General features: G+C 47.1%; 2 pseudogenes across 2 annotated transcripts; both read left to right on the forward strand.

The window, feature by feature from the left end:
• Positions 1 to 2,422: 2,422 nt before the first annotated feature.
• On the forward strand, positions 2,423 to 8,688 carry LOC308164331 (annotated as a pseudogene). Its single transcript has 9 exons — positions 2,423 to 2,428; positions 2,536 to 2,580; positions 3,259 to 3,465; positions 4,029 to 4,148; positions 4,565 to 4,693; positions 5,145 to 5,303; positions 5,676 to 5,873; positions 6,678 to 6,816; positions 7,615 to 8,688. The product of its transcript is annotated as an uncharacterized misc_RNA (transcript).
• Positions 8,689 to 9,761: 1,073 nt separating this feature from the next.
• LOC308164332 (RNA-binding motif, single-stranded-interacting protein 1-like) lies at positions 9,762 to 10,602 on the forward strand (annotated as a pseudogene). Its single transcript has one exon. The product of its transcript is annotated as an RNA-binding motif, single-stranded-interacting protein 1-like (transcript).
• Positions 10,603 to 12,052: the final 1,450 nt, after the last annotated feature.

Genomic DNA, 12,052 nt, shown 5'->3' on the forward strand with positions numbered 1-12,052 from the left:
CTTCACAAGCTGTTATGTGTTCTGGTAAATATTGACACCACTGACATGAGACAATATAATATATATACTATAATATTATCTAAACTAAAGTCACAAAACGTTTTACCTCAGCCGGCGAGCTGCTATTGAGCTTGTGTGCTGCACAGTTCCTGCTCCCTCGCGAGGACACTCGCTGAACAACAAGGGGTGCGTTCGTAAATACGCTCTGGAAATCTGATCAGCACTCATGGAATGCCTGTTGTCCAATCAAATTACTTGGTCCGTTTATGACGTTGAACCCAGTGTGCGTTCCGGCGCTCTCAGAGCAAATGCACGAACGCACCCAAGGAGCGCTACCGCGAAATACGATCAGCTCGCGCTGCATCATCTTGCGCAAAAAGTAAACATTACTACTACTACTACTAATAATAATAATAATAATATTCGACTCTTTATTTGCTGTTGTTCACAACTGAAGTAATTTCGTCAACTTCTGACAATAGTTTAATGTAAATTAATGCTGTAGCCTTAAGGCGAGAGAGTGTGACTGTATGTTATGCATTACAGTACTATGCTCTGCAGATTCTGGAAACGGTTATCAAAACGCGATGGAAGATTCTGCCCCGAAATCAGTGCGAAGGTAAGCTGTGCTCACCCACCTGGCTTCTACCTGCTCAAGACTGAAAACAATCATCCCTTCTCTCTCTCTCACCCGTCCTTCCTGTCATAATCTCTACTATTTCTGTCATAATTTTTTTTTAAAAAGACTGAAAACAAGAGTGAAAATATCACTTTAGATGTGTGAGTTGACCATGATGACATTGAGCGATGTGTACTTGCTCATAGTTGGAAAAACTATGGGCAGATTCATTCAGACCTCCTTTGGAATATTGCTGTTGACACTGTGAAAAGCCTTAATTGTGCCAGAGACACACTCCTTTTACTGCCCATCGTGCGGTTGCCAAGTTGAGTGGTGTCCCCTGCTAAGCATGCCGGGTGGTTTTCTGCTTGGCTGGGTTGTATTCACCACTGCAGAAAGGTTGTATTCTGCACCCTGGCACTTCTTTACACGAGGAAAAGACCTAAACTGCTGTTTTGGGATTGCAAAGACGTTAAGCCTAGTGTAGCATCCTAAGGTAAACTTGCAAACACTTGGTTTGCAGTATCTATCTGCTCTGTTTGTTTAGAGGTCTTTTAGATCTTGGTAAGGGCTGGGCATCTTGGTAGATTATCTATTTGTTTCCTCAATTGTTGACATAGAAGAGCCACTTAATCATAGAAGCTCTGTCTGTCCTCACGCAGCCAAAGCTCCATCCACTGTGACTAGCGTCTATAGTCCTATGTAGAGTATGTCAACTGACAGCAGTACAGAACGGACAATTAGCCAATTGTTTTGAAAATCTTAAAAAAGTAAGTTTGTTATAACTCTATACCTTCCAGGTTTTTTTGTTGTATTAATTACTGCCGATATGATAAACCGACATGTTCAACGAAAGTGTATAATTCCATGTTTTCTCCTTACTACTTAGGCTGACATTCCTTTTTTCGGTAAACTGATTTGTTGTTTGCTGCTATTTATCCTTACCCAGTAATGCTCTCACTGCAATGTAGATCAGGGAAATAGATCTGTGATCTGGACATAGACAAAAGACAGATGGAAAAGAATCACACAAAAGGTTTGAAAGAGCTGTACCTCTGGCTTTTGATAAGACTCCTGAAATGGAATTGGAATTGGATGTTTTTCTTTTATGTGACAACAAAAATAGAACTAATCAAGTTAGTCATGTTCATGTTCCCCCCTACAATGTATTTTCTCATTGACCTGTGACTTCCCACTTTACTGTAGATGCCTGACGTTTGTTCAAGTGGCAAACCCAATGCAGTGCATGTCATTTTCCCCTCTTACCTTAGAGTTGTACCTCACTGCTGATTTCTGAGCACTCTGATTTCAGTTAATTTACGAACGGTCAGTTAAAAGTCTATACAAAATGTAAACATGGCAGACACCAATGATAACATTATCATCATTTTTTGGGCGGCCAACAAATTTGGACCAGAAGGTGGTGTTATTTGTAGATGGACACAATAGTTGTTTTCCAGGCAGCCCTCTATGAAGGGATGGTCCAGGCAGCCCTCTATGAAGGGATGGTTGTATAGAACCATTCTCCCTTTTATGGGAGACTTTCACACGTCTTGTTCTTTCTGCTTGCAGGGATTAAAAAGCATGTGGTTGGTCTTATTATAAAGACTTCGTCAGATGCAACAAATGTTGAGGTGAGTAATGCCAAATGTATCTGTTATGATTTTGGGAGATCAAGGAAAGTTACAATCATATGTCTCTATGTTTTGAATTAATGTCTTAAAGTACGAAGGATACAGCCAGCATACATCAGGCTCATTAGAGACCTACCGTAGTTAAATTAGGTTTGCATCTACATTCACAATGACTGTAAGCAAGCAGAGACATACTGTTAATGACATCTGTAACATTGTCATTTTTACAGCATTACTTAAGGTTTATGCCTGTGTTAGATGATAGTCTGATTTGTGTTTCAGAAAGAAAAAGTGTACATCGGAAAGCTGAACATGATCCTTGTTCAGGTAAGAATTTTTAGGTGTGGGAGGGGGCAATTAGATCTCAAGAATATAGGAAATGAATTCAATTTTCACAGTCAATTAAACTTCTGGGATATCGATCTGTCCAGTTAGGAAGCGTAAACGATTGTTAATCAATCTCACCTGCTTTGGTGCAAATGAAAGCGACAACAGGTAGACAGGAGAGGCAACAGCAAGACAACCCCCAAAAAGGACATTATTTTGCAGGTGGTGGCCACAGACCATTTCTCTCTCCTTCTCCTTCCTGACTGATTTTTCTCTAGTTTTGCATTTTAGTGCCCTTGGCACTACTGGTAGCACGAGGCGCTACCTGCAGCCCATTCAGGTTGCACAGGTAGTCCAGCTCCTCCAGGATGGCACATCCATACATGCTGTCGCAAGAAGGTTTGCTGTGTTTCCCAGCAAAACCCTGTTTGGCCTCATAAGCACCAGGGGGGTAGAAGAAGCTAAAAAGTCTGAGGTTTAAGCACTGAATAGGTACTGAGTAAGCGCCATCGAAAATGCATTTTCCCACTGTGGAAAGCCAGCCACTGACTGTGTCCCTAAATGTTTTTGCTGACGTTGTTTTGGTCTCTGGACAGATCATCTATGGTTGGTCTATGGTCTGACTTTACACGTGTGTATGTGTGCCTGTACATCCTGTACATGTGTGTATCCCCTAAGCTTGACATCGGGCTGTGTGTTCTGACCCCTCCTCCCCTCCACCACGCTCAGATCCTGAAGCAGGAGTGGCCGAAGCACTGGCCCACCTTCATCAGCGACATCGTGGGCGCCAGCCGCACCAGCGAGAGCCTGTGCCAGAACAACATGATCATCCTCAAACTGCTCAGCGAGGAGGTCTTCGACTTCTCCAGCGGCCAGATGACCCAGGTCAAGGCCAAGCACCTCAAAGACAGGTGTGCTGCTACTACTGCCCCGTACACACCCTTAAGGCGAATATATATGGACCTCACATAGATTTCACCTCACATATCTGGGCACCTGTACACTAGTAACCTGATTGGTTACGAGGCAACCCATTGAGAGAGAAAAAACAGTGTATGATCTGACCTGATTTGAAGAGAGACTGACATTTAGTGGTGTGCAGAAGTCTATGGTAGAACGTTCAGATGTGAACAGGGCAAATGGTTAGAACAGTCCGGCTGAAGTGTGAATAACCCATTGCATTGTAATCTGTCCAACGATGTGTTTGATGATTTCCTCGCCGATCACGCTTTCCCATGAGCCCACTATCATAAAGAGTTCCCATGGTCCTTTTGTCAACTTTATGGTTTCCTCTTTCTTTTAGCATGTGCAACGAATTCTCCCAAATGTTCCATCTCTGCCAGTTTGTTATGGTAGGTGAAGCCCCTTCCCAGTGTTTTGCAACAACAGACCATTTACACTGATCTCCCCTTGTCTTTGGTCGGCCGTTAACTATGTTTTGTTACCAGGAAAACTCTCAGAATGCCCCGCTGGTCCATTCCACTCTGGAGACCCTCCTGCGATTTCTCAACTGGATTCCTCTGGGATATATATTTGAAACCAAACTCATCAGCACACTTGTGTACAAGGTACCCCCATAGGCCTCATACACACACTCACATACAGACACCAGTTAATGGTCACTGCCTAGTTCCAAACTGGTCCCCTGCCAACTGTCTCTATCTGATAATAATAATAATAATTATAATAATAATAATAATAATAATAATAATAATAATAACTTTTTATTTGTATAGCGCTTTTCCTGCAAACGTTGCAGCTCAAAGTGCTCCATTATTGCATTTAATAATTCATATATCAATATAATAATATATGATATGATATGTAATACCAAATATTGGTAACCACTGCAGCAAGAATTGCAGGTAGCCTCTCAAACGGCAAGGTTGAGCTATAACCATAGTGTTTACCTGTCCAACATTAACATGGCTAAATAAAGTTAAATAAATAAAATAAATACCCGTTTCACTTTGCTCTCCTGTAGTTCCTGAACGTGCCAATGTTCCGCAACGTGACACTGAAGGGCCTGACGGAGATCGCCGGCGTGAGCGTCAGCCAGTACGAGGAGCAGTTCGTCACTCTCTTCACCCTCACTATGTGTCAGCTCAAACAGGTGGGCACACACACACACACACACACACAGTGATTTCCCTCAAATAGTTAACACTAGAACAGCCATGGATGGGGTCATTTGACCAAGTGAGTAAAAAGACAAATGTATACCTTTGCACTCGATCAAATTTCAGGACCCTCCTTTCATGACTTTTCCTAGATATGTGCGTTCTACCACCCAGTATCCTTACATTTTCGAAATCACATCAGGATAAACTAGTATAGTATATTTAGCAGTTTTGCTGTGTAGGAGGCAGGCTAATTTACAAGAGGCACAGCTTCCCATTCTAAAGACTACGGTCATGACCCCCGAGGCAGCCTTAAGAGTAGGTGAAACAGGCACGGCTGTCCTAGTGTTAAAGACCCACACACAGTCAAACACACACTTGTTTGTGGGCTAGTTAAACACAAATGTCTTGGGTGTTGAGATCCTCCGTGTCTCTCTCCCCTAGATGCTTCCCCTGAACACCAACATCCGGCTGGCCTACTCCAATGGGAAAGACGACGAGCAGAACTTCATCCAGAACCTCAGCCTGTTTCTCTGCACCTTCCTCAAAGAGCACGGCCAGCTCATTGAGAAGAGACTGAACCTCCGAGAGACTCTTATGGAGGTGAGAGGAATCCATGCCCCCAGAGACTGTATGCTAACCTTTGTTTACCCAGCGGTCCTAAAAATCTGACTCCGATCTTCTGTCATCAGGGGGGTATTCCATCAACGTTGCGAAAGGAGAATCCAGGCTTATTTTGATAAGTAAATCGAAAAGAGTTGGAAATCTCGCGACATTTATCGAAATAAGCCTGGATTGTCCTTTAGCGACATGATGGAATTGTTTAAGATTGTTTATACCTACTTATGTGATACATAACCAATACCTGTGTTTACACTTTACATTTCTTCGTTATCTGAACGTGGTCAAACTCTCATCCGAGTCCATTGACTTCTTTGCGTTTAACTGCAAATTTCCATGTTTTCCATCCCCCAGGCCCTGCACTACATGCTGCTGGTGTCGGAGGTGGAGGAGACGGAGATCTTCAAGATCTGCCTGGAGTACTGGAACCACCTGGCAGCCGAGCTCTACAGAGCGAGCCCCTTCTCCACCTCCACCTCCCCGCTGCTCTCAGGCAGCCAGCACTTTGACGTCCCGCCCCGCAGACAGCTCTACCTTCCCGTGCTCTCCAAGGTGAGGAAAGACCCATGTAGCCTATACATGCACCGTAGTGTCAGTGTGTGTGAAATTACTTGCTCAAAATATACAACTCCGCCTGTCCAAACTGCCAGAGGCATTTATCTATTAATTCATTTAGCAATTTTGTTGACAGGAAAAGTGCACATTAATCAACATTTCACACATCAACGCGTCAATAAAAATGTAGTCCCTAGGCAGAATACAAAAACCACAAAGCATAACATCAGACAACGACATAGACAGATTATACATGATTATACATGCATCAGATGATATGGATGCTTGGATTCTTCTTTATTTGATGAATGAGTATTAATTATTCAGATACACCACCATTTCTGGAACAAATTCTGTGTCTCAATAAGTTGTGGGGACGGCTCACATGTTTAACTGTGTTCAATACATAAAAAGAAAAAAGAAAAAAACGTAACTGAATAAGCAATGGAATATGAAAGGCAGTTGGAATTTCACTTTGAAAACTCCATGGATATGATGTCACCATGACCAAGTGCAATCTGTACTAAATGGAAGCCTACGGAACACACAGTAAGGCTCCCATTTCATACAGATTGCAGTGTGGGGGAACGCATGGTGACATCATATCCATGGAGTTACTTTTAGTACAGTTACAAATGTGTGAACACACACACACACACGTAGCCAACGGCGCACGCTGTGTGCGTGTGGCCGGTCAAGTGATCAGGGTTTGTGTGTGCGTTGGCATGTAGTCAGCGTATGTGTGAGTTGCCACATGCCGTGTGTGTGTGTGTGTTGACAATTTGTAATCCCCCGTAACAGGTGCGTACGCTGATGGTGAGTCGGATGGCCAAGCCAGAGGAGGTCCTCGTAGTAGAGAACGACCAGGGGGAAGTGGTCAGAGAGTTCATGAAGGACACAGATTCCATCAACCTCTACAAGAACATGAGAGAGACTCTCGGTGTGTGTGTGTGTGTGTGTGTGTGTGTGTGTGTGTGTGGCGTATGTGTGGTGTGCGTGTGTGCGTGCACATTCATCTCCACAAATCCATTACTGTATTCTGACTGAATCTCTTCATCATTGCCTCCTTCCGTCTTTGGGAGTATCCAGTGGTGTAGTCTACGTGATACGCAGGACTACGCCGTATACCCACTAGGAAAGGCCAAGGATTTGCGTATACCCACTTAAAAATGTGCGAGGATACGTAACGGCGTTTTGTGACAGAACTTTCACACTTTTATTCATAAAATTCACCCCGTCTGTGTTACGAAGCACTTACTTCGAACTTTCGGACATGTTTGTTATCACATAACCAGTCGTTCTGAATGCTCTCAGTATTTCCCCTACGATTGCCTTGGGGTGGGCGGGCCAGACCTACCTCCACACTTCGCTTCGTGCTGTGCCAGCGCTGGAGAATGGTTTTGTTTTTGCGCGAGTGTGCGCGTGCGACGCAAGAGAGTTTTTGCAGGGTGAAAGCTCTGCATAAGAAAGTAAGCAAGTTGAAACGTTAGCAAATATAAATGACTGTGTTCTGACAGAGAAAGTTGGTTCAAATAAGTCGTTATTATTGTGACTAGAAAATGTCTGATTATAGTTTCATATGTGAAACTAAGGCCCTTGCACACATGCCAGCTAAAGAGCTAACTGGATGCACTTCATTATTTTACTTAAAGTAGATATACAATCTTTCTTATTCTGCTGGAATTGGGCTTTATGGTAATACCATAATGGTATATTTACAGTATAAATAAACAAACAGATTTCAGCCCCAGCACGGTGAGCAGCAGCAGCAACAGCAGCACCACAGGCTGGGACCAGCTCAGCAAAACCAACCTGTACATCCGCGGGTTGCCCCTGGCAACCACCGACCTGGATCTAGTCAAACTCTGCCAGCCGTATGGCAAGATCGTATCGGCTAAGGCCATCCTTGATAAGACAACAAATAAATGTAAAGGCTATGGGTTTGTGGACTTTGACAGTCCAGCAGCAGCCCTGAAGGCAGTCCATGCCCTGAAGACGAGTGGAATACAAGCTCAGATGGCTAAGCAGCAGGAGCAGGACCCTACCAACCTCTACATCTCCAACCTGCCCCTGTCAGTGGACGAGCAGGAACTGGAGAGCCTGCTGAGGCCCTTCGGCCAGGTCATCTCCACCCGCGTCCTCAGGGACTACAGTGGGAACAGCAGAGGGGTGGGCTTCGCCAGGATGGAGTCCACAGAGAAGTGCAACGCAGTGATCTCCCACTTCAATGGGAAGTTTATCAAGATGGTGCCAGGAACTTTGGCGCCCCCTGAGCCCCTGCTCTGTAAGTTTGCTGATGGTCAGAGGAAGAGGCACAGTCACAGTCCGTTTGTCCCCAACGGACGGACATGGCCCAGGGAGGCGGAGCTGCGACTGGGTGGGATGACTCTGGCCTATGATCCATCCTCAGCCGCTATGCAGAATGGGTATTACGCGTCTCCGTACACCCTGACTAACAGGATGATGGCTCAGACGGCCATGTCTCCTTATATGTCTCCTGTCTCCTGTCTCCACCTACCAGGTGCAGAATCATTCTTGGATGGCCCATCAGCCTTACATTATGCAACACCCGGCAGCTGTGATGTCGCCCTCTGTGGACCACACCATGTCAATGCAGCCTACCGCCATGATGACACAGCAGATGGGCCATCTCTCACTGGGGAACAGCGGCGCGTACATTCCTGCTAACACAGCCATGCAAGGAGCCTACATCCCCCAGTATTCCCACATGCAGGCTGCTGCTGAAAACGGCACGCAGCAGCAGGTGGATTCGTCCAACAATTCCTCTCCATATAGTCAACAAAGCAAGTAATGAGCAGATGACCTCAGTGAGCCCTAATGGATGCTGTGGGCGATGACAGATTATGTCACATTGAGGGCAGTCTCAGCCGCTGTTGATGGACCAGACCCGGGACCCTCTTTTGCAGCTTCAACCAAACATCTGTGGAAGACGGAGTCAACAGAAACTACTACGGCGGAGGATGGAAAAAGGTGTAAATGGACTAAACGAATTATTCCCAAAAAAGAAAGATACAGAAAAATAGGTAGACGAAAGACGTGTATTTTCTACCAAGGATTCTCAAGTTGATGCAATGGGACACGTAGGCCTACCGCGTGATGTGATATTGAAAATGCATGCGATTGAAAGTTTGTTTTTTTCTATAAAAGATTTCAATGATTTTTACAGGTAGTTTATTAGTCAGATATATGAAAAAAAATATGTTGCTTGCAATGAGTGTTCATTTGGTGAGATGTTACTGGTTTTATTTTGGTCTTAAGCAACCAACCTGTACATCCGCGGGTTGCCCCCGGCAACCACCGACCTGGATCTAGTCAAACTCTGCCAGCCGTATGGCAAGATCGTATCGGCTAAGGCCATCCTTGATAAGACAACAAATAAATGTAAAGGCTATGGGTTTGTGGACTTTGACAGTACAGCAGCAGCCCTGAAGGCAGTCCATGCCCTGAAGACGAGTGGAATAGTGAGTCCGTCGAGGTCGCCAGCTTGTAAGGTAACGTCTCTATGACCATATAAGGACAGACAGCAAGGTAACGTCTCTATGACCATAATATTATATTATAAGGACAGAAGACTTCCGACAGGGCCGTTTTGAGCAGCGCCGGTATCTCCACATTGGTGAAAACGCAGAAATATCCATCTCACAGCCCAGCTACCATGTCTGAAGCCAAGTCCACAGAGTCCCTGGGTTCACAGCAGGGTCCAGAGATGGTGGCAGTGAAGTTGGAGGACTGCAGTCAACCACTGGAACATAATGTGTTAGTGAAAGAGGAAGAAGAAGAAATGATGGTGGCTGGAAGAGAGGAAGAGGAGGAAAAAGCTATGATGGTGAAAGAAGAAATAGAAGAGGAAGTGGAGGAGAAAGATTGCCCCCGGCAACCACCGACCTGGATCTAGTCAAACTCTGCCAGCCGTATGGCAAGATCGTATCGGCTAAGGCCATCCTTGATAAGACAACAAATAAATGTAAAGGCTATGGGTTTGTGGACTTTGACAGTCCAGCAGCAGCCCTGAAGGCAGTCCATGCCCTGAAGACGAGTGGAATACAAGCTCAGATGGCTAAGCAGCAGGAGCAGGACCCTACCAACCTCTACATCTCCAACCTGCCCCTGTCAGTGGACGAGCAGGAGCTGGAGAGCCTGCTGAGGCCCTTCGGCCAGGTCATCTCCACCCGCGTCCTCAGGGACTACAGTGGGAACAGCAGAGGGGTGGGCTTCGCCAGGATGGAGTCCACAGAGAAGTGCAACGCAGTGATCTCCCACTTCAATGGGAAGTTTATCAAGATGGTGCCAGGAACTTTGGCGCCCCCTGAGCCCCTGCTCTGTAAGTTTGCTGATGGTCAGAGGAAGAGGCACAGTCACAGTCCGTTTGTCCCCAACGGACGGACATGGCCCAGGGAGGCGGAGCTGCGACTGGGTGGGATGACTCTGGCCTATGATCCATCCTCAGCCGCTATGCAGAATGGGTATTACGCGTCTCCGTACACCCTGACTAACAGGATGATGGCTCAGACGGCCATGTCTCCTTATATGTCTCCTGTCTCCTGTCTCCACCTACCAGGTGCAGAATCATTCTTGGATGGCCCATCAGCCTTACATTATGCAACACCCGGCAGCTGTGATGTCGCCCTCTGTGGACCACACCATGTCAATGCAGCCTACCGCCATGATGACACAGCAGATGGGCCATCTCTCACTGGGGAAGTGAGAGATGGCCCAACATGGGCGGGACGTGGGGGACTACTGCCGCCGCTGTGACAGCTGCACAGCACGTAAAGGCCCCACGGGCACATCTCACGCCCAACTCCAACAGTTTCCCACAGGCTGTCCCATGGAGAGAGTGGGGATTGACGTGCTAGGGCCGTTTCCTCGCTCAGACAAAGGAAACCGCTACATCCTCACTGCCATGGATTATTTCACAAAGTGGCCGGAGGCGTACTGCCTGCCGGACCAAGAAGCAGAGACAATAGTGGATGCACTGGTGGAGGGGATGTTCAGCAGACTGGGGGTCCCTGAGGTCATTCACACCGACCAAGGCAGGAACTTTGAATCTCGCGTGTTTGCGGCCATGTGCGAAAAGCTTGGCTCCCACAAGACCCGCACCACACCCCTCCACCCACAAAGCGACGGACTAGTTGAAAGATTTAACCGCACGCTGGGACAGCAACTGGCCATAGTGACGGCTAAACACCAGCGAGACTGGGACGCGCATGTCCCCCTGGTGTTGATGGCGTACCGGTCTGCGACGAAAGACTCCACCTCCTGCTCCCCCGCACTTCTCATGCTGGGCAGGGAGATTAGGACCCCGGCTGAGATGATGTTGGGCAGACCGCCCGACCCCCCGGTGGACCCCCCGGGGCTGGAATATGCCCGAAAGCTGCAGGATTGACTGGAGTGCGCCCACGAGTTCGCCAGAAAACAACTGCGGAGTGCAGGGGCGAGACAGAAGAGGAACTACGACGTGCACACCAAAGGGCAGCATTTCACGGCCGGGGAGCTGGTCTGGGTTTAGAACCCCCAGAGAAAGAAAGGCAGGTGCCCCAAACTAGACAGCAAGTGGATGGGGCCCTGCAGGGTCCTCGAGAGACTGAGCGAAGTCGTGTACAGGGTCCAGCTGCCGCCAAGAGGTAGGAGAGTCGCCCTGCATCGAGATTGCTATTCCAGAAAAAGTCGTCTTGGAATATATAAAAAGCTATATCCTTTATAATTATGTAATGTAATATCCTATATCGTATATCCTTTATGGCTCAGATGACAGCCTGATTGGTCTCCCCGAGCGGCGCTGAGGTGGAAGCGAGTGGAGCCGAAGCGGGATTCACAACAGAATGTATGCGCAGCGCGAGCAGACTCAGAGCGACTGAACGCTGAATGCCATGATTTCCATTGAAAATACATTCATCCAAGGACAGTTTTAGTTTGACAAAAAGGCCCTTTTTGTTTGGTGGCCCCAAGCAATTGCCTTGGTTGCCTCTATGGACGGGGCGCCTCTGTTCATACGGAGTGGAGTCGACTGGAGTTTTTGCTGGTGTGAGTTGTGAACGCGCTTTCACCTGTTCCTCTCAGCCCCGCGGCGGCGCGCAGCCGTTTGATGCCCTGACCTCCTCCAGCGCCACCCCGCCCCCCCCCCCCCCCCCCCCTCAGCACCGCCCGCCGGGGAC

Source organism: Nansenia antarctica (assembly GCF_963989245.1).
Source record: "Nansenia antarctica genome assembly, chromosome: 8".
Classification (NCBI taxonomy): Eukaryota; Metazoa; Chordata; class Actinopteri; order Argentiniformes; family Microstomatidae; genus Nansenia; species Nansenia antarctica.